The sequence below is a fragment of the Nycticebus coucang genome, chromosome 12, assembly GCF_027406575.1.
Source record: "Nycticebus coucang isolate mNycCou1 chromosome 12, mNycCou1.pri, whole genome shotgun sequence".
NCBI classification, from domain to species: domain Eukaryota; kingdom Metazoa; phylum Chordata; class Mammalia; order Primates; family Lorisidae; genus Nycticebus; species Nycticebus coucang.
Window position 1 is genome coordinate 28,373,017 of NC_069791.1, and position 23,162 is coordinate 28,396,178.

General features: G+C 40.6%; 1 protein-coding gene and 1 pseudogene across 1 annotated transcript in view; one reads left to right on the forward strand and one right to left on the reverse strand.

Moving 5' to 3' along the window:
* The window catches only part of FGD4 (FYVE, RhoGEF and PH domain containing 4), a 264,568-nt gene that overhangs the window by 159,931 nt on the left and 81,475 nt on the right, over window positions 1-23,162 (reverse strand). The window lies entirely within an intron of this gene.
* LOC128561042 (uncharacterized) lies at window positions 1,714-17,007 on the forward strand (annotated as a pseudogene).

The following is a 23,162-nucleotide window of genomic DNA, read 5'->3' on the forward strand; positions in this document are numbered from 1 at the left end:
TCTGCGTGACAATGCTGCTAGCTCTACTACTGTTTCTCCTGATCTTTCCACAGCCCCTTTTCATTCTTGCTGAAACTCCTCCCACCTTTTTTTTTGAGACAGAGTCTCAAGGCCTCAGCCTAGATCACAGCCCAGGCCTCAAACTCCTGGGCTCAAGCAATCCTCTTGCCTCAGCCTCCTGAGTAGCTGGGATTACAGGTGTCCACCACTACGCCCAGCCTGAACCTCCTTGACAAATGGCTTATTTTACGAAGTGACTAGCTATTATTAGATTGTAGTCTGTGACTATGAAACAGACTGAAATGACCTGTCATGACTGCAGACCAAACATATCAGCGAGCCTAAAGTGCATCATATTTAACGGATTTAACCAGTCACACGCACTACAAACACAACATTTATAAACAGGAGACATTCCCTTAGATATTTTCAGTGTGTTACCAAGCATTCTGTGTTTTGAGTGAACAGTCTATAAAAATTTTTTGTTTTCATTTGATGGTGTTTTGTGATTAGTTTAACAAAGATGATTTAGAACCGAAATACATTTGCAAGGTGTGGAGTACCTTATAAGCAAAAGTAAACACTGAAATAAATAGAACTTCTCTGCCCAGTTTGCAAGGGGTTAAGATGAAAAGTCTCTAGACTGATTTGATAGAAGCATGTAAGAAAAAAAAATTGCGCATCATTCCTCTGATGGGGTCAGCATTTCAGAAGTACTTGCAATTCTAGGACCCGTCCAGGTACTACAATAAGAAAATAGCAGGTAGTGAGGAGGGTAAGTCTACATTAGAGTCTTCTCTAGCCCAGGTCTACCCATGTCCCAGAGATATTAATTATTAAAACTGGAATGATAATGTGTCTTAGTCAAACAATAATTAGATTCAATTCTTCATATTATTAGATTAGTTGTCACTATCTTCATTAGAGTAATATTCCCACTCTATCCAAACACTTAGTATTAATTCTAAAACAGGGGTGGGGAAGGAAAATACATAAGCATCAGGGTCCTAGTCTGCTGCCTTCCACATTCTTCATTCTTATCCATATTTTTTAAAGAAGGGATTCACCCAAAGATAATATAGATATTTTAATTCTGTCTAGAAAAAATTCCAAAATATATGAACGTGAAGACTCTACCAAGACGAGCTGTAGAGAACATATTCAAGTTCATGTATTAGTTACATTAACAAATGTTTCTAAAATATTTAAAAGGTATAACAAATTAACAAATAGAAAAAAGGCCAAGAATAAAGAATGTTCTGTAAGTAAGACTTGTTTGGCTTCTAGAACATGAAAAATCTCATTCTAAAGGCCATAAACAATAAAAAGAGACACTGGTCCTTTTCTCCTGATGAATTTTTACTTATGATGAGGGAAAAAAAGACTTTTACCTCCCACTTTGGGGATTGGAGCAGGATACAGAGGACTATCAGGATAAAACAGGAAGGGCGGCGCCTGTGGCTGAGTGAGTAGGGCGCCGGCCCCATATACCGAGGGTGGCAGGTTTGAACCCGGCCCTGGACAAACTGCAATAAAAAAAAAAAAACTGGGTATTGTGGTAGGTGCCTTTAGTCCCAGCTACTCGGGAGGCTGAGCTAAGAGAATCGCATAAGCCCAAGAGCTAGAGGTTGCTGTGAGCTATGACGTCACAACACTCTACAGAGGGCAACAAAGTGAGACTGTTTCTAAAAAAAAAAGATAAAACAGGAAAACATGTTCAGCATCAGGTAAGCAGCAAATAAACCAGACATCATTCTGCAAAAACTCACAAATTATCAATAATGACGTACCTTCTCTTTCATATTTCAGGTCCAAGATCAGGCCACAAGAAATACTGTGATAATTCAAGTTTTATCCTCCCAAAACCCAACCCTGAACAGTTAATCTTTACAGCTCACAAAATATCCTGAAAGAGTAAAGCATGCCCACAACTATAACTTTAGATCAAATTAATACAAAACTGTTTAGCCCTAGTTTTACAGTATTTGATTTGTGTAGAGAGAAAGCAAAGTCAGCAAAAAATGTAATGATAGCTGAACCCAGGCTGTTAACACCCAGGAGTTTAGGGCTTCTCACCTGATCTTATAAAATCAATTCTCTCTAACCCAATCTTACCTTTCCACCCCAAGTCCAACCCCTAGAAAGAGAATTACTGAAAAGAGTAGCCAAGCTTTGATGGCAAAGGTCCCTTGGGACTAGGGCTGAGGGGTAGCTAACTGTGAACACGTGAAGGTGTTGAATTTGAGGTCATTGTGCAGCGGGAGGGTTTGTGGGGTGGGTGGGGGCGTGTGTGCAGCCGGAATGAGCACTGTAAATTATATCTTCTAAATGTCCTGGGTTCTATTCTGAGATAACCAGAGCAGAAACAGTTGAACACAGGGCAAATTGTGGTCAGTTAACTCTGGCCTGCATAGAGTTAAAAATTTTCGCCCCACAACTTGTTAGTAGGGTCACTTCCACACTACAGACTCTGAGCGTTAAAGTCTTCATCTAATAAACAGGCATAATACAGTATTTGGTGCCTCTCTCTCAGGAAGATTGATGAAATTATGTAAGTGAAACCACTTGATTACCTAGAAAATTTAACAGCTGTGAGATGTTTCAAATGAGGCTGGGGGTGTGTGTGGAAGGGGCGGTAAAGGGGAATGGCAAACAATGACTTCCTGTCATGAAAATACAAACACAGCAGCTGCCTTCAAAAAACAAAAACAAACCAGCTCTTGGCTCCAGCAGTGTCACGCTGTCTAATCCCTCCCTTTCTCATGTACGCTTCTCCCAGGGGTGAGAAGTCTAGTCACTTTCTCACCCCTGAGTCACTCCTCAGTGTCAGAGCCAAGATTCAACTGACACTGTTCCCACTGAAGCCAGGAGTCACATCTCAGCTGCCAGACCCTCAGGCTGTGTTGAGTCTCTGCAACGTGGGACTGCTCTGGGGACTTCCTGGAGGCTGCCGCTCTCTCCATCTTGACCTTCTTTTCACCTTGGCTCTTCATAACCAACTCTCCTGGGTCTCCAGGACTCTGGCAGCTCTTGTTCTCTGGTCAGCGACATTCTCTACCTTTTCCTCCACCACATCCAATCAGGTAAGAGCCATAAATGTTTGCTCCATAAATTCCATAACGTGGAATACCATTCAGCCATAAAAGAGATGAAGACTTTGTACCTTTTGTATTTACTTGCATGGATTTGGAGAACATTCTCCTAAGTAAAGTATCTCAAGAATGGGAAAGCAAACATCTCATGTACTCACTACTAATCTGAAAATAGTAGATCAACAGTTTTTACCCACACAAGAGAAAAACAGAATTAAATTCAAGAACGGGGAGGGGAGGAGGGGACTCGATTAGTTCCCACTGTCGGGTACAAGGTAGGGGAACCAGTATGGCACACTTCCTGGGTGAAAGATTCAACTACAACTCAGACTTTGGATTTACCTTACAAACGCAAATAATAGTAGGCTCCCTCATATTAACCCATAATAACAAAACAATAAATAAAAATTTAAAATTTAAAAAATGTTTGCCAGGCTTGGCACCCATAGCTCACTCAGTGGTTAGGGTGTGGGCCATATACACCGAGGCTGGTGGGTTCGAACCCAGCCCTGCCCTGCTAAACAATAATGACAACTGCAACAAAAAATATAGCCAGATGTTGTGGTGGGCACCTGTAGTCCTTGAGAGGCTGAGGCAAGAGAACCGCTTAAGCCCAAGAGTTGGAGGTTGCTTTACTTTCTGGTTCTTACGCCACGGCACTCTACACAGGGCGACATAGTGAGACTCTGTCTCAAAAAAATAAATAAATAAAAGTTTGCCAGGTAAATGTTCAGAAAAACAGATATCACTAGTAAATGTGTTTACCTAGTTCACAGCAATTCATCGAAAACATATGAATATATCAGACATGGAACACGAATGAATGAATAGGAGCTCTTCATCTGTCAATCGGAAAATGATCTAAATAATATCTCAGTGATTATATGGCTAGAAATGGGTATAAGACATCACTATCCCTTATAAGCTAGTCTCCTGAGCAGTTGTGTGGGTATTTAAGTATGTTCCAGCCAGTTTTTGACTGCCAAACCACATTCCTACTTCAAAGCACTTAAATCTGCAGCTCCCTCTCCTGAAACATTTCCACAGCACACTTTGTTCAAGTCTGTTGCATATACCTCGTCCTACGACGGATCTTTCTTTCTACTGAAACAGGGGCACTGACCCCTGTCAGTTTTTACCTGTCCCTGGCGCCTTCCTTTTTATTTAATAGTGTGTATCATTGCTCAATATTACCACGCATATTTCTTTTTCACTTACTTTACTTTCTGGTTCTTACCCTAAAAAGTAAAATCCATGAGGACAGGGACTTTGTCCCATTTACCTGGAAATCTCCAGCATCTGGCACACAGTAGGTGCTCATTAAATCTCTGAAGGAACAAGATACAAAATGGCGGGAATGAAGACAAGGTGAAGCTTGGGCTACAGCACTGCCACCCAGGAAGTGACTGTGAGCTGGGTCCCTGACACATTTGGGCTACTGGAGTGGAAGTGAGTGACCAGATTCTGAAGAAGGCCAAGCAGCAAGAATGCTTCCTGGCTCGGCGCCTGTAGCTCAATGGTAAGGGCACCGGCCACATATACTGGGGCTGGCAGGTTTGAACCTGACCCAGGCCTGCTAAACAATAAAGACAACAACAACAACAAAATAGCCAAGTGTTGTGGTGGGCACCTGTAGTCCCAGCTACTTGGGAGGCTGAGGCAAGAGGATCACTTGAGCCCAGGAGTTTGAGGTTGTGAGTTTATGATGCCACGGCACTCTACCAAGGACGACACAGTGAGACTCCGTCTTAAAAAAACAAAACAACAACAAAAAAAAACCTTATGAACTAAGGACTTATGTCTGTTACCAAAAAAGTATAAATGAAATAAGCAAAAATAAAATCAGTGTCCCTTCAGTACACACAGGTATAGATGTATTACAAATATTACCTTTATAAAACAGTATATTATACATCCTGCTTAATAGTTTTTACTAAAAATTACAGTAATTTCAAATACATACTATTCAATATATTTGTCAGTATACTTAAAATGAGATGCAACTCAACTCACTGGTTATGATTACTCTAGGAAAATCCCTCATCTAGTTAATTCTTGCAAATATTTCCATTAAGCAATAAAAATACCTTAATGACTAAAAAAGTAACAAGTATTCACAAATTTGAAAATTACAAAAATAAAATTAAAATCGACTATAAAATCACTATGCAGACATCTTACAATTAGTATTGGGATGTAATGTTTCTATAAATTATTGTGGGGTGCAGCACTTGTGGCTCACTGAGTAGGGGACCGGCCCCATAGACAGAGGGTGGCAGGTTCAAAGCTGGCCCTGGCCAAACTGCAATAAAAAAATAGCCGGGCACCTGTAATTCCAGCTACTTGGGAGGCTGAGGCAAGAGAATCGCCTAAGCCCAAGAGCTGGAGGTTGGTGTGAGCTATGACACCACAGCACTCTACCAAGGATGACAAAATGTAACTCTGTCTCTAAAAAAAAATTTAGAAAAATAAATTATTGTGGGACATATATATCAGATTGGAGTTTTTCTGACTATTGTGATCTGTGAAAAATTTTATGAAATCATTTCAACAGAAAAGTCTGCTTCATTTTTTTCCCAATCATGTCATGTAGTTGGTGTTTAAAAGGAGACTTTGATGTATAATTAGGCCACTTAATAAAGTTTTATTTTATAGAGGTTGGCACTGCTCAGGAGCATAATTTCTATTAACTGTTCAATAAATGTCAATACGTTCATTTCAAGTTACTTTAAATAAACAAACTCTCTGTTGAAGAATACTTGCCACCTTATTCACAAGAGACCTCCCCCAACTGATACACAGTTCCCTCCTGCTAACTGTATATCAGCTCCTGTGGGTTAAGCTAATTCACTGTTCAGAAGGGCTATTTGACTTTTTAAGAAGGTATCTAATATAGCCTCCTAAATGCTGTTCACTTTAGAGGATTTTCAACCATCAGGTGAATAGTGATTCATGCTGGATGAAACTCATGCATTTTAACAAGCAATTGGGATGCTATGTAATTTGGTTCTCTTTTTAAAAAAATGGACAAGACAGGGCGGCGCCTGTGGCTCAAGGAGTAGAGCGCCGGTCCTATATGCGAGAGGTGGCGGGTTCAAACCCAGCCCCAGCCGAAAACCAAAAAAAAAAAAAGAAAGGGATACCAATAAAAAACTTAAAAGTTGTTTAAAAAAAAATAAAAATGGACAATAGTCAAAAGAACTATAATACAAGGGACAAGGCCCAGTACACAATGCACATGATCTATTCTCTCTTCCCCTGCCCTGCGCCAAAATAGCAAATTGCCACTGCTGGAAGAGGATCAATGTTACCCACACTTAAACCTGACATGTTTACTGTTACCCAGAGGCACTGGCACTCATCTATAGCTTAAGGAACAAAAGCTTTCTCCTATTAGTAGGTATATACATTTTCTGAAATGAATTAGGGAGAAGATCAAAAGTTCTTTACACACACACAACCAAAAAAAGGTTAAAAAATCAAGGTTTTCAAGAGAAAACCTGTGGCTCAAGGAGTAGGGCACTAGCCCCGTACGCTGGAGGTGGTGGGTTCAAACCTGGCCGTGGCACAAAAAAGAAAGAGAGAAAGTGCCTTTTCCACTTTCATGTCATCAATTAAATTCCCTCAATAAACATTTACCAAGAATGTTATGCCACATATTGATAGTCAAGAGGCTTTAGGCTGGGTGCCCGTAGCACAGAGGTTATGGCATCAGCCACACGCACAGGCTGGTGGGTTCAAACCCAGCCCGTGCCAGCTAAACAACGACAACTGCAACAAAAAATAGCCGGGCATTGTGGCGGGTGCCTGTAGTCCCAACTACTTGGAAGGCTGAGGCAAGAGAATCGCTTAAGCCCAAGAATTTTAGGTTGCTGTGAGCTGTGACGCTACGGCACTCTACCCAGGGTGACATAATGAGACTCTGTCTCAAAAAAAGAGGCTTAAAGTTAGATCTTGCCCACATGGACCTCACAGCCTAAGACAGCGGCTCTCAACATGTGGTTCCCAACCTCTTTAGTAGACAAAGGGCCATTTTCTCTCTTATCCTAATATTGTTTTGCTCAACATTTCTTTCAACAGAATTTATTTCATCTAAGCTGTAGAATTTGTTGGCATAGTCATTCAAAATAATCCCTGTCTGTAAAATCCTGATATTAGGGGCGGCGCCTGTGGCTCAGTCAGTAAGGCGCCGGCCTCATATGCAGAGGGTGGCGGGTTCAAACCCGGCCCCGGCCGAACTGCAACCAAAAAATAGCCGGGCATTGTGGTGGGCGCCTATGGTCCCAGCTACTCGGGAGGCTGAGGCAGGAGAATCACTTAAGCCCAGGAGTTGGAGGTTGCTGTGAGCTGTGTGATGCCATGGCACTCTACTGAGGGCCATAAAGTGAGACTCTGTCTCTACAAAAAAAAAAAAAAAAAAAAAAATCCTGATATTAGAAGTATTTTTTCCAGGCAGCGCCTGTGGCTCAAGGAGTAGGGTGCCGGTCCCATATGCCGGAGGTGGCGGGTTCAAACCTAGCCCCGGCCAAAACCCAAAAAAAAAAAAAAAAGAAGTCTTTTCTCCATTTCCAGGTAACTCTCAAAAGGGGGGATTGATCAATTTATTAAATGTTTCAAAGAAAAAGCTATTTGTTTTATTTTCTCTATCATCTGTTTTATATTGCCTACTTTTGCCTTTATAGTTATTACTTCTTTCCTTCTACTTAAAGAGTTTAATTTGCTCTTTCTCTGAATCCTTAAGGTAGAAGCTTACATTACTGATTTTATAACTTTTTCTAAAATATGCATATAAACTTTATATATTATTTCCAGTATTATAGTTTTTTCTTTTTCAATGGTAGGAGGGTATTTCAGCATTCCTTACTCCACCTTGACCAGAACCAAAAGTATTTCAAGGAATTTTTTTTTTTTTTTTTGAGACAAGTCTCATTATGTCACCTTCGGTAGAGTGCCGTGGTGTCACATCTCACAGCAACCTCAAACTCTTGGGCTGAAGCGATTCTCTTGCCTCAGCCTGCCAGTTAGCTGGGACTACAGGCGCCTGCCACAATGCCTGGCTATTTTTTTGTTGCAGTTCGGTCAGGGCCGGGTTTGAACCCGCCACCCTCTGCATATGGGGCCGGCCATCACACCTGTAATGCCAGCACTTTGGGAGGCAAAGTCTGGAGGATAAAGCCTAAACAACACTGAGACCCCCCCATCACTACAAAAAATTGAAAAATGATCCAGTGTCTCAGCTGCTTGGGAGGCTGGGGCAGGAGGGTTGCCTGAGCCCAGGAGTTTGAGGTTGCAGTGAGCTATGATTATGTTCAGCTTGGGGAACAGAGTGAGACCCTATCTCAAAAACAAAACAAAACAAACAAAAAAATCAAACTGATTACTGAGAAGAACAAGGTAAATAATAAATGAGGGGAAAAGGTCCCCACTGTGGTGCACTGTACACAGGTTTACTGTAGAGACAGCCTGGAGTGCATCAGGGCAGGTCAGGTGAAGGTATGTTTTGAATAGTGACTCCTCTGATATGTGCTCTCAATCCAGTGAGAGAACTACAATCCAAACCCCCATGATATTCAGTGCAAAGAAATTTGGTAGAAAAGTGCAGCGAGGAAGATTTGATGCAGAAACAACACACAAAATGCTCCCCCGTGGCAATGCAAAGCCATTCCCTCTTCCTTCTCTGGGATCACGTCAACACCAACTGCTGCCATCCCATTAAGTAAGACTTCTCTGTGACTGATAAACGCCCCTTTTCATACATACAATACGTTCACAGCACATAAGATAAAATAGAAAATGTGGTCTATGCTTGAGATCATTTAATCCTATCCACTGGCAGAATTTGAGATGGCTCAAATTCCAGAAATGTCAAATGTCAAACTTCTCAGTCAAAACTGTAGAGGTCACAAAGTTGCCACTGAAATTTAGTGGGGAAAGGATAGTCTTTTTTTTTTTTTTTTTTGAGACAGAGCCTCAAGCTGTTGCCCTGGGTAGAGTCCCGTGGCATCACAGTTCACAGCAACCTCCAACTCCTGAGCTCAAGCGATTCTCCTGCCTCCACTTCCCAAGTAGCTGGGACTACAGGCGCCCTCCACAATGCCTGGCTTTTTTTTGGTTGCAACTGTCATTGTTGTTTGGCAGGCCCAGGCTGGATTCGAACCCACCAGCTCAGGTGTATGTGGCTGGCACCTTAGTGGCTTGAGCCACAGGCACCAAGCCAAAAGGATAGTCTTTTTAATAAATGGTGCTAAATCAACTGGATATCTACGTGGGACCAAAGAGGGGGGAAAAAAAAAACTCAGCTGGGTCAAGCATCTTGATTCCTACCTCACGTAGTTCATACAAATCCATTCCAGATGGATCACAGAGCTAAATGTGAAAAGGTAAAACAATAAAGCTTCTGGAAAGACATCTTTATGATCTTCAGGTAGGCAAGGTCAAGATTTTTAAACATGACACCATGACTTTAGAGGAAAAGACTCAAACTCAAACTCACAGTTCAAAGCATAAAGAAAGAAAAGCCACAGAGAAGAAAAAAACATTGAACATGTATGTCTGACAAAGAACGACTTAGACAACACAAAGACACAACACAAAAAAGTTTTAATCGGTAAAAGTCTTCACTGGACGCTTCAAAAGAGGACCTTCAATAGAATATAAAATCATTAATCAGCGGTGCCTGTGGCTCAAAGGGGTAGGGCGCCGGCCCCATATACCAGAGGTGGTGGGTTCAAACCCAGCCCCGGCAAAAAAAATCATTAATTGTCAGGAAACATAAACTAAAAATCACAAAATGAATGCAGCTAGACACATAGCTAAAATTTTTAAAAACTTAAAAAAAAAATTTTTTTTTTTAATTTTTAAAAAAATTCCAAGGACACGGAATAAATAATTCATGTGCTGGAATGACCACGGAAAACTTTTAAGGAATACCTTCTAAAACTGAACATGTGCGTCTCTCAATCATTCCACCAAAGGACAAATAAACAATACTTAGCACCTTTACAGCATAGTCCGTGCCTATCAAAAGGGAAATGTAAATGAAATACTTTTCACAATTATAAAAAACAAATTAGTGCCACAGAGTACACCAGATAAATCATAAACTTTGGAAACAGAGGATCTTCAACTTGAATGCCAGTTCTGCTACTTACTAATCATGTATTATTAACTACAGACGTACAGGTATATAACCTCACTGAACCTGCCTTCTCCATATGGAAAATAGGGTCATGTCCTCTGTCTAATAATTCTAGGGAATGGAAATAATGTGTCGGCTGGGTGCAGTGGCTCATACCTGTAATCTTAGCACTCTAGGAGGCCAGGGTGGAAGGATCACTTGAGCTCAGTGCAAGACCAGCCTGAGCAAGAGTGAGACCCCATCTCTACTAAAAACAGAAAAAACTAGCTGGGCATTATAGCAGGCAGTGCTACAGCCACTCAGGAGGGAAGCTTGAACCCAGGAGTTTGAGGTTACTGTGAGCTAGGCTGAAGCTACAACACTCTAGCCTTGGGCAACAGAGGGAGAGAAAGAAAGAAAAAGAAAAGGCAAGCAAAGGGAAGGAAGAGAAAAAAGACACAAAAACTGTGTCCAAAAGATGCTCAATAAAGAGCAAGAATAGGTGGCGGTGCCTGTGGCTCAGTGGGTAGGGCGCCGGCCCCATATACCAAGGGTGGTGGGTTCGAACCCGGCCCCTGCCAAACTGCAACAAAAAGATAGTGGGGCGTTGTGGAGGGCGCCTGTAGTCCCAGCTACTTGGGAGGCTGAAGCAAGAGGGTCACCTAAGTCCAAGAGCAGAAGGTTGCTGTGAGCTGCGACGGCACAGCACTCTACCAAGGGCAACAAAGTGAGACTCTGTCTCTAAAAAACAAACAAACAAAAGAACAAGACTAGGACTTGTGAGATGCATCACTCAGAATCAATATTGACTTTTTTTGTAATAAACTTTCCTTTTGTAAAATAAAGGTAATGTGCCACCTGACTTGCCAAATAAATGTCTAGCATTTCTGCTCTAGAAAGACATAAGAGGTAAAAAATATTCACCAATTATACATTGTGAACTTCCGACAAACATCAAACTTGATTATTTCCATTTTAGTATTAAGAAAGTTGAAAACGGCTCGACACCCATCGCACAGTGGTTACGATGTTGGCTATATACACCAAGGCTGGTGGGTTTGAACCCAGCCCCGGCCAGCTAAGCAACAATGACAAATGCAACAGAAAAATAGCCAGGCGTTGTGGCAGGCACCTGTAGTCCCAGCTACCTGGGAGGCTGAGGCAAGAGAATCGTTTAAGCCCAAGAGTTGGAGGTTGCAATGAGCTGTGATGCCACGGCACTCTACCAAGGGCAACACAGTGAGACTCTGTCTCAAAAAAAAAAAAAAAAAAAAGTTGAAAACTTCATCTTCAGTGAAAACTATACAAAAACCAGGTCATAACATAATTTAGCTCCTTTATGAATTGCATGTGTAACTGCAGCTGTCAGCTCTAATACCAGAGGATCCAATGAGTTGCTACGATTAAACAAATGGGCAGAGAGATGCCAAGAAGTGCATAAAACACTGGAAAGGAGCCCAGTTGGTTCAGTTGCAAAGTTGATTCTTAAAGGCTTACGTACATTGCAGACACGTTATGAAGAAAGGCACATAACAGGCTGAGATGGATGAAAAGCCAAGGAAAGAAAACAGGAGCAAATACAAGGAAAATAAACAACAAGTACTATTGTGGTTTTCAGCCTAACTCTAAGTCTACCGTTTTTTTTTTGTTTTCTTTTTTTGAAGACAAGGTCTCACTCTGCTGACCGGGGTGGGGTACAATGGCACAATCATAGCTTACTGCAGCCATGAACTCTTAGGCTTAAATGATCCCCCTGTCTAAGCCTCCTGAGGACCGTAGGCACACACCACCATGCCCAACTGATTTTCTAATTTTTGTAGAGACAGGGTCTTACCATGTTGCCAGGCTGGTCTCAAACTCCCAGTTTCAAGCAATCCTCCTGCCTCAGACTCCCAAAGTGCTGAGATCACAGGTGTGAATCCCTCTGCCCAGCCTACTTTTTAATTTTACAAATACACTCATTACTTGCCATTAGAGAATAAAAACATGGGTTCTATACTAAATTCCACTTTTATCTCCTTTTATTAGGTATATTTATACTTATATATCTGGATTTGATAGCAGACTATCAAATTCTGAATTACAATAAAATGAGAAATGACTATTTCTAAATATAGCACATATTCAATAAAATTTTACTCCTTTGTATGGAAAAGTCAGATTATTACCTTATAACACTATCTAAACTAACAAGGGGAGGACAGAGGCAGAAAGGAAAAAATAAATCCCCTGAGATACTGAAGTCAATTTAAGGAAAACCCAAAACCCTCAAAATTACTGATCTGAAATTACTTAAAGACTTCAAACTTTCATATTTTGATTGTGAAAACTACCCTAGTTTTTCTATTGTATCATTATGACCTTAAGTTTTAAATAGAAGGCACACTTAATTTTAAGTAACTCAAAGTACTTTAAACTCCATTCTATTCATTCCACAAGAAAGGCCAGCCCCCCATCTTGGTACAAGTCTGTGCACAGAGGCTCTTTACAATGGGAATAAAGAATAAAAAGCTTTTTCTTTCTTCTGTAGCTGGATTACTGGGAGAATCTGAGTCCATTTTTAATCTAGTAAAACAAAGAAAAACTTTAGCCAAAGCCTCGTGAATCTGTGTTTTTCCAGGCACCAAGCTGTGCTTGATGTAGCTCATATGCATGGATCTAGTTTTCTATTTACATGAGACTGGGGACATTGGAGAACCTGTCTTAGTTGAAGTTTTCTTTTCATTTCCCTAAGTTGTCCAGCTACTTGAATAAGTTCTTCAGCTCCCTCTCCAACTTTGTCTCTTTCCAAAGTGGAATCTATATTTAAATGGAATCCATATTTTTAAAATGGCTAGCACACAAGTTATCTGCCACAGACGTTTAAAAGAAATTGAGATCCATTAAGTTTACACAAAGATGAGCACAACCCAGTTGTTTAAAATCCTAATTCAGTTTTTGTCTTTAAAAATACAAGGAAGATGGAGACTTTACCTCTTTCATGTTTATATGGATGGAGCTGGAACATATTTTTCTTAGTAAAGTATCTCAAGAATGAAAGAAAAAGTATCCAATGTACTCAGCCCTACTATGAAACTAATTTATGGCTTTCATATGAAAGCTATAACCCAGTTATAACCTTAGAATATGGGGAAGGGGGAGAAAAGGGAGGGGGGAGGATGGGCAGAGGAAGGGTGATTGGTGGATTACACCTACTGTGCATCTTACAAGGATGCATGTGAAACTTAGTAAATGTAGAATATAAATGTCTTAACAAATAGCTAAGAAAATGCCAGGAAGGCTATGTTAACCAGTGTGATGAAAATAGGTCAAATGGTCTATAAAATCAGTGTATGATGCCCCATGATCTCATTAATGTACACAGCTATGATTTAATTAAAAAAAAAAAAATATATATATATATGTATGTATGTATGTATGTCAAGGCACAGTGGCTCATGCCTGTAATCCTAGCACTTTTGGGAGCCCAAGGAGGTCTTGAAGTCAAGAGTTCAAGACCAGCCTGGGGCAAACCCTGAGACCTATGTCAGGAAGGAAGGAAGGAAAAAGGGAGGGAGGGAGGGAGATAGGATGTGGTGGTATGTACCTGTAGTCGCAGTTACTCGGCAGGCTGAGACAGGAAGATTGCTAGAGTCCAGGAATTTGAGGTTGCAGTGAGCTATCACAGCGCCACTGCACTCCAGCCTGGGTGAAAGAGAACCACGTTCTCTCTCTCTCTCTCAAAAAAAAAAAAAAAAAAAAAATCTAAAGTCAAGTTATTATTGATATCTTAAAATCAAGAATACAAGTACAATGGGATTTTCCCCCATCTAAAAACTGGCATTTTTCTCGGCTATTCATAAGCCAAAATCTTGAAAATTTTAGAGTAACTAAACTGGATATTTCCTAAGAATTTTTAGTAACCTGAAATAACACAATATTCAGTGGCAGGGGCAGGCAGAGAAGCTTAATGCAAAAATCCATGTACCTCAATAGCCTTACCTTTGCATAATTATAAATTCAAAGAGGAAAAGCTCCTCAAAATGTTATCAGTAGGCTATTTTATTTGGGGAGGGGGGCTTATTTTCTTTCTCCTTCCTATACAATAAAAATATCTCTTAAAATTTTTAAAATATTTTTCTGAACAAAGTCATTCACCTAAAATGTTTTGGGATTTTTTTTGACTAAATATATTTTTAAAAACTACAAAATCAGTTAAGCTACAATAATAGAAGGATCTGGCCAAGTCAACTATATTCAGATAAAGGTAAACCAAATAGTAGGTTATTTCAAGAAATCCTTCAGTTTGTGAATTACCAAAGTATTCTGCTAATGTTTTAGAAGAAGAAATAATTTTATTACCAAACAATTAACAACCAAGAGAATGTTAAGTGCACAAGTAAATTCCAAGAAAGTGGTTAAAGCATAACTCTACTATTAGAAGGAGGACAGATTAAAATTGTTAAGTAGGAAGGAGATTATAAAAAAAAGGAAAAAGACTGAGGTGAGAAGGGTCAACCATGATTGTACTTAAAGCACAACTCACCACTACCGCACTCATGAAACACCTCTCTGCTATGAACCCACAGGGAGAAAAGCCATGGCCTCAAGTAATTAATTGTTCCTGGACCATGAAAATAAGAAAACATACATCTTTGTGCTAAAACCATAACATGAAACTATTCCAAGCAAAATCCACAATCACTTTCTTTCTGGTAATGGTACAAAGTAAATTATCATTTAATAGTAAACAAAGATACAAATACCAGTGACTTCATCTACTTTTATACATTGTACGCTGAAAAAAAACCCCAGAGAAATGGCAACTGCAAAACAATACTCACAGCCCCCCATTTAAGATTCCTTTCATAATATCCAGTAGTGCCTTTTACTCTTCTGCTTAAATTATTTCCTACTTCTGGAGAAAAGATTTGGATCCACGATTTGTTGGTAAAATACAAAGACATTCTGTCTTTATACACCAGACACACACATATCCAGTGTCCGGCATGATAAAGAACTTCTAAGTGGGAAGTGAAGGGCTCTATTTCATAACTCTGCTTCTAGCAGTGATGTAGCCTCAAAGAACTACGCAAGGAATACATTTCAAAATCCACGAAGGTGTTTCAAAATCTAGTGAGAGAGCTCTAGAATACTGGGGGTGGATAAGGATGTTATCAACTGCATGTGATTTATGGTAGCTGTGGTCTTTGGGTTTAAAATTACCCATTAAGGCTTGGCGCCTGTAGCCCAAGCAGCTAAGGTGCCAGCCACATACACCAGAGCTGGCAGGTTCGAATCCAGCCCAGGCCTGCCAAACAACGACAACTACAACCACAAAAGAGCCGGGCGTTGTGGCAGGTGGCTGTAGTCCCAGCTATTTGGGAAGCTGAGGCAAGAGAATCGCTTAAGCCCAGGAGTTGGAGGTTGCTGTGAGCTGTGATGCCATAGTACTCTACCCAGGGTGACAGCTTGAGGCTCTGTCTCAAAGGAAAGGAAAAAAAGAAAAAGGAAACAAACAAACAAACAAAAAAAAAAACCTACCCTTTAGAAAGAGGTCTTAAAGAATCCTAGGATTTGGCTCCATGCCTGTAGCTCAAGTGGCTAGGGGGCCAGCCACATACACCTTAGCTGGTGGGTTCGAATCCAGCCCGGGCCGCCAAACAGCAAAGACAGCTGCAACCAAAGGAGTTGGAGGTTGCTGTGAGCTATGATGCCACAGCACTCTAAGCAGGGCGACAGCTTGAGTCTCTGTCTCAAAAAAAAAAAAAGAATCCTAGGATTTTTTTAGAAAAAAAAAGAAAGTTAAAAGAAATGCTGAATAATAAGACTGTGTGCTCTCCCTATCCCCCAAAACACAAAGGCCTTCATTTCCTTCCCAGGAATAGCCACGCAGTTTATCTAGCAATCCCAAGTAACTGCTTTACAAAAACGCATCAGGCTTTTTAAAAGAGGAAGGCACTAATAAATAAATTTCTTGTCTTGTTAAGCTTAGAGGAGAAAATTACTGATTAAAATGAGTATTTTGTTAATAGGACATAAAAGACTTCTCAAAACACTTGAGGATTTACTACAACGTAGATTCAGCATTTTAACATTGATTGACATAATAACCGAAATTCTACTTTCTATTTCTCTTTTCATGAGATATGCAGACCATGTAGTCAGAATCAAAATGTAACCCAAAGACTCAGTTCAACTCTGTAGTATCACTTCTTTAAATTACTGTGTTTCTCTGGAAGGCTGTGGTCCAAGGCCATTTTTGCTGGCTATAAGAGAGGTCTCCGGAACCAAAGAGAGCACACAGCTCTTCTTAAAATTGAAGGTGTTGGGTGGCACCAGCCCCATATACTGAGGGTGGTGGTTTTGAACCCGGCCCTGGCCAGCTAAAACAGCAATGAGAATTGCAACAAAAAATAGCCGGGCATTGTGGTGGCGCCTATAGTCCCAGCTACTCAGGAGGCTGAGGCAAGAGAATCGCTTAAGTCCAGGAGTTGGAGGTTGCTGTGAGCTGTGACGCCATAGCACTCTACCGAGGGTGACAAAGTGAGACTCTGTCTCCAAAAAAAAAAATGAAAGTGTTTATGCCCAAGATGAAACTGAATTCTATTGGGGCAAGAGATGTGCTTATGTATACAAAGCAAAAAAAAAAAAACAATGACTCCTGGCAGCAAACCAAACAAAACCAGGGTAATCTGGGGAAAGATAACTCGGGCCCATGGAAACAGTGGCATGGTTTGTGCCAAATTCCCCAGCAACCTTCTTGCTAAGGCCACTGGACACAGAATCCGTGTAATCCTGTACCCCTCAAGGATTTAAACTGATGCAAAGTAAATAAAAGTGGATTTGTGCTGTGGTAAAATAAATAGTAAATAAATAAATAAAATTACTGTGTTTCTGAGAAAACAATCTGAAAACTGTATTGCCTTAAAGTAATTTGAAAGTAGTTGAGGAAATTTGGATGAAGATAGTAAAATAAATATAAAATGCAGCCTTTAAGGCAATAAATGGAAAACCTGGAGAAAATTCCTTGGAGAAATACACAGTAAAATCATGAAGTCTTAGAAATTCAAAAATCTTCCCATTGTATAAGAAAACTGAGGCCAGCGGTATTAAGGGAAGCTGGACATAGCCATAATGACATTATAAAGACAAGATATATACACGTCAGAGCTTCTCGTAGATTTTTTTCAGTGCAATTTCCAAGACGTATTAAATAATTAGCACTTTCTTAAACATGCTACCATCTATCATGGGGTGATTATTTTGAAAGCCCATGGGCAGGATTGACTTCCTGTCAATGAATGATGTTTTTATGAGCTATAACAGGCGGTCTCTATGATGTCAAAGTATAGTAATGCGATATGGCGTGTTCGTACAGTGTGGTGGTGTCCCTCTGAGGGCTAATGCCCTACAAACGTCACCAATTGAAGTCACCAACTGAAGGCATCGCCATCCAGGGGAATGGGGAACGAGGGTGTCCTCTGCAGGTCTTATACAAGAAGCGCTGGTGTTTCCCCTCAGGCATTAGTGACAAAGTCGAATGAGGATGTCAGCACTTTTGGTTCCCTCTCTCTAGTTCAGAGAAGCATGTCAGGAAACTAAAAACTGACCATATGCCCCTGAGCTTTGGGCTAAAACTGGAACTGTGCTGCTTTGCTACTGTTACTAGGGCCAGAAAGATCCTAGTAAGGACAGTAGCCTTGTGCTTGACCTCTTTTTCAATGTTTTAGCTGTTTGGAAGGCCAAGAAAAAGTTATACGGAGCACTTTCTTTTGATCTGACCTTGTACACTGGAGACTGTTGTATAGCTTTACAACCAACTAAATCTTTTCACTGTTCATTCAGATGTTATGTGGGAAAATGTTGCAAAGATTACCCTGAAATAAAAGTCTTCCTCGTGAATGGGTGCTATTTTTCTGTGCTCACTGCTTGTATCTTGGCCTGCTAGATTTTATAATAACAGATTTATCCCTTTGGCTTTACATCCCGTGATTTTGACCAATATAGCTATACACACGTTTAAATGTTAGAGTGGCTTGAGAAACCACAATTGAATCAATTTGATACAAAGTGAGTGAAGTCATTATTATGTGGCTACAAATAAAGCTTAACCAAAGGAGAGAGAGCTAAGCCATTTCTCTATTCCTAACATTGCCGGTATTGTTTTCTAAGTGTTGACAAAAAGAAAATTATCATCACCAAGTCCAGCTGTATACTTAAGTTGCTGGGTACCCTGTTCATAACAGCCCTGACACAAAAATGATAGTAGGTGGTGAAACTAAAACCATCTATAGATCATGTGTTAACTGAGATAATTCACTTTCCAGAGAGTAAATGGCAGAGCTGGGATGCAAGTCCTGGTCTACTTTTAACTTCATTATCTAATCTCCAAAGTTGAAATGGGTGCTTATCCCCTGAGGTTTTGTCAAATTCACCTATGAGACATTAAAACCCTCACTCCATGACTTTGTTTCGTGTTTTCCTCCCAAACCTAAAACTTTTTATGCCTGGTAAACGTCCTCTTTTCTACTTCATGTGACTCTTTCATAACTAAATTCCTTCAAACTGTACTTAACATACCAGTAACCACAATGTTTTACATGTAACCACAACTGTGAGGTCGCTGTACAATAATACGTCTAATAAAACAGTTCTATAGTATATCCAGAAATCGTTGCTTTTATCTTGATTTGATTACTGGCTCTGAGAATGACAAGAGTCACTTCCTCAAGGTCACACTGAGCCAGAAATAGAATTCTGGTTTAATGTCTGGCTTTATACCAGGCTTCCTCTGCAATGGTAAAGCTACTCTGAGTCACTAAAAAAAAAACAAAACAAAACAAAACAACCAGAAAATGGCAACAAAAAGTTTAGGATACTCAAAACACGTTTCATACAGATTTCCCTTTTCCCTACCCATCTCTCGTCTCTACACTGCCCACATCCCGTCTGTGCTCTATTGTGATTATGGACAAAACAGCAGCTGCTCTGGCCGATAACGAAAAAACTTTATTCCCATTTAAAGAATGAAGCGAATGTTTACATACAGTGCTGTTTTCCCCCACTTCAAGATGGTTATGTTTATTTTATGGGAGAATTTTGTACATCACCGTGTGCAATAATTGTGTAAATAGATATTTGCAAAACAAGGAGTCTACATTGTATAATTTCCAAAATCTTGTGCAACTCTTTTATTATTTCATACAGTATTTTTTTTTGAAGAGTTAACAGGAAAACTGATGCTTGATGAATTTGGCTGCTTAAATATCTATAGAGAAAAGGCTACTGGGAAAAATAATTCTGTTGAATAAGTGAATGTATTTAACTATTCAGACAATTTACTAAAGCTATGAGGAAAGTGGCATATCCCAAAGTAAATATAATTATAATTTGGGGAGATACTGAAGGAAAGAATTTCTTCCGACCAAGAATATGGGCACCACAGTCATGCTGCTGGTATTATGTCCGGTAAGTCCGACACTGGGATGAGCAGTATCAGGCAGGAATACATCATATTCGGAATACCGTGTATCATGAGCATACCACGTCTTCCCCACCCACAGGCTCATCCCTAAGTGTGCCGCTCCACCAGTCCTCGTAAAGTACGAGGAGGGCAAGAAAGAAAAATAAATAGAAGAATCCAGGACAGAGATGGATAGAAAAGGAGGAAGCATCAGTCACACTTAGCAACCCCTGGGGTGTAGCAGAGTAAAACCAAAATTAAGGGAAACTACAGTTGCTCCAACATTTTTACAATCACACTGAAGACAGAATACTCAAGTTATTTCGATGACTTAACAGTGTATTGGTACCCGCCAGTCTCAGCTACTGGGAAGAATCACTTGAGCCCAGGAGTTCAAACTCAGCCTGAGCAACATAGCAAGACCCTGTCTTTAATAAAAAGAAAGAAATAATACAAGCAAAATCAATAAACCAAAAATACAATAAAAAACTAAAAAAATAGGAGGGCGGCGCCTGTGGCTCAGTGGGTAGGGCACAGGCCCCATATACTGAGGGTGGCAGGTTCAAATCCAGCCCTGGCCAAATTGCAACAACAACAACAACAACAACAACAAAAATAGCCGGGCGTTGTGGCAGGCACCTGTACTCCCAGCTACAGGGAGGCTGAGGCAAGAAAACTGCCTAAGCCCAGGAGTTGGAAGTTGCTGTAAGGTGTGTGATGGCATGCCACTCTATGGAGGGCGATAAAGACTGTCTCTACACACACACACACACACACACACACACACACACACACACACACACACACACACACACACACACACACACACACACACACACACACACACCTAAAAATAGGAAATAAAAGTCAAAGACTTAATCCTAGCTAGACTGTCTGGATGTTAAAGCTCAAGGATGGATATCAACTCTATTGAATCACTATTGTAATAGAGCAGCAGTAATTTTATTTTTTTCTTCTAAATAGAACTCCCAACTGGATACAAGGAAATTTACTAACCCCAGCATTTAACAAATTTAGAAAGCCATGTACTATCCCATATGAGCAAACCTACCTGCTTTGGGGTCTGGGGCAAATGAGTGAAAGCAAATTCTGCCACCACCTGTTCTGTTTTCTCCTACCAATCCAGAAACAGCTGCACACAAAGCTTCCAAGTGGTAAAAAGCCTTGGAATTCTTTCATCCCATTACTCACCCTCTCGGTTTGCCACAATCATTTCTACAATGCATGCAGATTCTGTCTTTCATGGTTCACAACTCTTAAACAGCATTCAGTCGCTATTTTAAGGACAAGTGTTGCGGAAGGAGATTAAAAAGTCATTTAAACGGCAGTGCCTGTGATCTCGGTGAGTAGGGCACCGGCCCCCCGTATACCTGAGGGTGGCATCAAACCCAGCCCCAGCCAAACTGCAACAACAACAAAATAGCTGGGTGTTGTGGCAGGCGCCTGTGGTCCCACCTACTCGGGAGGCTGAGACAAGAGAATCGCCTAAGCCCAGGAGTTGGAGGTTGCTATGAGCTGTGATACCACTCACTCTACCCAAGGTGACAAAGTAAGACTGTCTCTTTAAAAAAAAAAAAAAGTCATTGAAATATAGTCAAAAATGTATAAGGCAACCTTTATTAAAAAATAAATATTTCACTGTTAAAATCAAATAAAACGGCTGGGTGCCTGTATAGCACAGTGGTTACGGCACCAGCCACATGAACTGAGGCTGGTGGGTTTCACCCCAGCCCAGGCCAGCTAAACAACAATGACAACTGCAACCAAAAAATAGCCGGGCGTTGTGGTGGGCACTTGTAGTCCCAGGTACTTGGGAAGCTGAGGCAAGAGAATCTCTTAAGCTCAAGAGTTTGAGGTTGCTGTGAGCTATGATACCACAACACTCTACCAAGGGCAACATAGTGAGACTATCTCAAAAAAAAAAAAAAAGACTATCAAATAAAATGTGTAAATACATTCACACTTATCTATCAGGCACAAATCTTGACACAAATAAAGGTGGAGAGTATTCTGTTGAGGAATTTTTAAATTTAGTTCATGAGGTGCCAAGCACAGTGGCCCTCTGGGAGGTAAAGGCGGGTGGATTGCTTGAGCTCATGAGTTCAAGCGCAGCCTGACCCAAAAGTGACACCCCATCTCTACTAAAGAAAAAAAAAAAAAAAAATAGAAAAACTGAGGAAAGAGGATGTCTTCAGCCCAAGAGTTGGAGGTTGCTGTGAGCTATGATGCCATAGCACTCTACTCAAGGTGACAGCTTGAGACTCTGTCTCAAGAAATCAAGAAATTTAAAAAATGATTTCTCTATCTGTAAAATACTGCATACCATTTAAAATCTTTACAAACAGCTAACGAGAGGTTCTTTATATGTAAAAGTTTTCTTTTAACCTTTCAGATCTTCAACTCTTTCTTTTTTTCAAGTAGTAAACAATTACTTTTCACCAACTCATAACCTTAAGACAAGAGTGTCTCCGGTACTGTTAAAAAAAAAAAAAACTAACAGATTACACAGGATTAATGATAGCCACTAATTATACCACTACCTCCACTAAGAGGGGTGGAGTCTACTTCTCCACTCCCTTGAATCTATACTGGGCCTATGACTGCTTTCTCGAATAGAAAAGATCAGAAATACCACTGTGCTAATTCTGAGATCAATCTTTAAGAGGCCTGTCAACTCCTCCTTCCTACTTTTTGGGTCCAGCTGCCACAGTGTCAGAAGTTTCGAAGCAGCCATATGCATCAGAAAGATCTGCATGGCAGAAAATTAAGGCCCCAGTGCACAACCCCAGTGAAAATTCCAGCTGATTAACTGGAACCAACTGTCCAGACTTGTAACTGTGGTATTTGGGAAATCTCTACCCCAATTCAGCTGCCAGCATACAGATCAGAAATGAGCTATCCCTACCAACCTCTGGCCAAACTGCAAAACCGTAAGAAAATAATCGGCTTTTTTCTTTTCTTTTTTTTTTTTTTTTTTTTTTGAGACAGAGCCTCAAGCTGTCGCCCTGGGTAGAGTGCCATGGCATCACAGCTCACAGCAACCTCCAACTCCTGGGCTCATGCAATTCTCCTGCCTCCACCTCCCAAGTAGCTGGGACTATAGGTGCCCACCACAATGCCCGGCTATTTTTTTTTTTTTTTTTTTTGGTGCAGCTGTCATTGTTGTTTGGCGGGTACGGGCTGGATTTGAACCCACCAGCTCAGGTATATGTGGCTAGTGCCTTAGCCGTTTGCACCACAGGTGCCGAGCCAGAAAATAATTGTTTTAAGCCATTAAATGTTGGGATGACTTGTTACGCAATAATAGATAACCAAAACACAATTGGTGCCAGAACTTGGGCTTTAACAAAAACTCATCTCAAAATATTTACTGGCTTTAGGTACAGATGATAGAATCTGGAGGACTGTTTGTAAAGATTTGAAAAACAGTTTAGAAATGTTATTAGTGATGGAAGAAATGGAGACCTAAGGAAACTTAGCAGACCCC